At 40.6% G+C, this 2,186-nt stretch overlaps 1 pseudogene; it reads right to left on the minus strand.

Annotated features, from left to right (window-relative positions):
- Nucleotides 1–285: 285 nt before the first annotated feature.
- LOC102754494 lies at nt 286–988 on the minus strand (annotated as a pseudogene).
- Nucleotides 989–2,186: the final 1,198 nt, after the last annotated feature.

Raw genomic sequence — 2,186 nt, forward strand, 5'->3', positions numbered from 1 at the left:
ATAAAAATTGTATTTGTCTTTTTTATTATTGAGTGAGTTGTAAGCGTTCTTTTTTTTCTTTAAATTCTTTATTTCATGCACCCATTTCAGCAATATTGAAATAGGTTTCTCATACGTGCACTCATTCCTTTTATAGATTTAAAATATGAAATGGTGAACAAATGTTACAAATTATAATCAAAATTTATAACTTTTAGAATAAGACGTTTAGAATAAGACTATAGATTTAAGAATTACGTTAAATTCCTAGCACACATATAACACAGGAGTAAAGGGCGTTGGTGATATTAAAATTCAGACTAGGTTTCTCCCATCTTAATTTCTCTGCTCCCTTCCACTCAAAATCTTAACAAGTATTCATTATAAGTTGGAAGTACAGAATTCTTAGAAAATAATAGGGCGATGAGTTGTATGATTCTCCTTACAGGTACAATCTCGTCTTCAGCGATCTGTAAGCCATTGAAAAAGTAACTCCATATCCAACAAAAAAAGCCAAAGCACGATTTGGCTGGGGGAAGGGTAACGAGTATGAAATTGTGTGGTAGATCCGTGCTCCAACAAAGAGTCTGAGTGCGGGATAGCCGTAGAGCGATCCAGACCACTTAAGAAATACAGAATGCCAACACCAAGAAATGGCACAATATTTTCAAGGTTATTCAGGTGGGCCCCTTCTTACGTGTTCTACTCTATCATCAACCCGAAGGTATTTCTGGGCATTTTCTCCTTGGCTGAAGCTTGCATAGTCTCCCGGGTTGGCAAAAACCTTTCTTGTCATTCTATAGAACGCAGTTGCAGTTCTCCTAAACACCATTTTTTGAAAGAACAATTGTTGTACAGGAGGCAAATGCCATGAATACTTCATTTTTCCATTAGCTGGGCAAGGTCAACCATTTTTTCAACTTTGACCGTGGATCCCGTGGATTGCAGCAGGAGCAAAGCTGCAAACCTGTCCCAGCAGGCGGGTGGCTGAATTGGGGGACTTTCTGAGTTGTAAGTGTTCTTTATATATTCAAGATATAATAGCAAGTGTATCACTTGCTAGTACTTTCTCCTATTTGGTTGGTTATCTATTAACTTTTTGGATAATTCCCTTTGAAGAATAAAAAAAATTTCAATTCTTATGGCCAATTTCCAGATACTTTAAATGTTTTTATTTCTAAAGTAATCTTCAGCAGTTTTGTTGGGAAGCCAGTTCACAGCTCTTCTTAAGCTGTCATGCTGGGCATGGAACCCTTATTACTATTATATAATAGATGAGAACAATGTTCATATATTTGGGATACTGGAGGTAGCATTGGAGAAAGGAAAGTCAGCCAGGATCAAAACAGTACAAATGCCTAAACATAGAATTTCAGGAGGTCAAGGACGTTAGCTGTTACCTATGCCAGGTTTTACTGGATAAAGCAATCTTTCTACAATCATTCTTCCATGTGGCCCTTCAGTCTCTACTTGAACACCCCCAGAAATGAGGACCTACTACTATTAGTTTAGATTAAACATGACCCCCATGAGCAACAAAACTATGTAAAAACCCAGACAGCATGCGCCTAGCAAGGGCTGCTGAATAAACAAACAAGAGGGGAAACAGAGAAAATAGGTTCTTTGGAACCCTAAACCATCTTATGTCACCAGCGGGTCATGGGCATGCTGCAAAGAGCCAACTGTTTCTGAACACCAGGTGCCCAGGAGACCGCTCTAACTTCAGAATTAACACAGTGCTTACTAAGGAGGCCCAGGCAGGACTCATGGGTCTGGAATGTGATGTTCTTTCACCCCCGGGCTCATGTCTTATTGCTGAGTCTGCTCCAATCCTTTCCTGACACTGAGAGAGGGAGAAGCAGCCCACAGAACTGGCATGTGCCTGAGGAATTGGCCAAGAAATAGAAAGTAAATGCTGACCTTGAAGACAGAGGTGATGGTGGCCACTCTCTGATGAGCTTGTTTTCGTGGCGGCATTGTGCTGATGAGCCTCTGCCCATTTTATTTTTTTTAAAAAAATATTTTTATTGATTTCAGAGAGGAAGGGAGAGATAGAAACACCAATGATGAGAGAGTATCATGGATCGGCTGCCTCCTGCACGTTCCACACTGGGGATCAAGCCCACAACCGGGAATCAAGTCGTGACTTCCTGGTTCATAGGACGATACTCAACCACTGAGCCATGCCAGCTGCACGAGCCTCTGCT

Source organism: Myotis davidii, unplaced genomic scaffold, assembly GCF_000327345.1.
Source record: "Myotis davidii unplaced genomic scaffold, ASM32734v1 scaffold162, whole genome shotgun sequence".
Classification (NCBI taxonomy): domain Eukaryota; kingdom Metazoa; phylum Chordata; class Mammalia; order Chiroptera; family Vespertilionidae; genus Myotis; species Myotis davidii.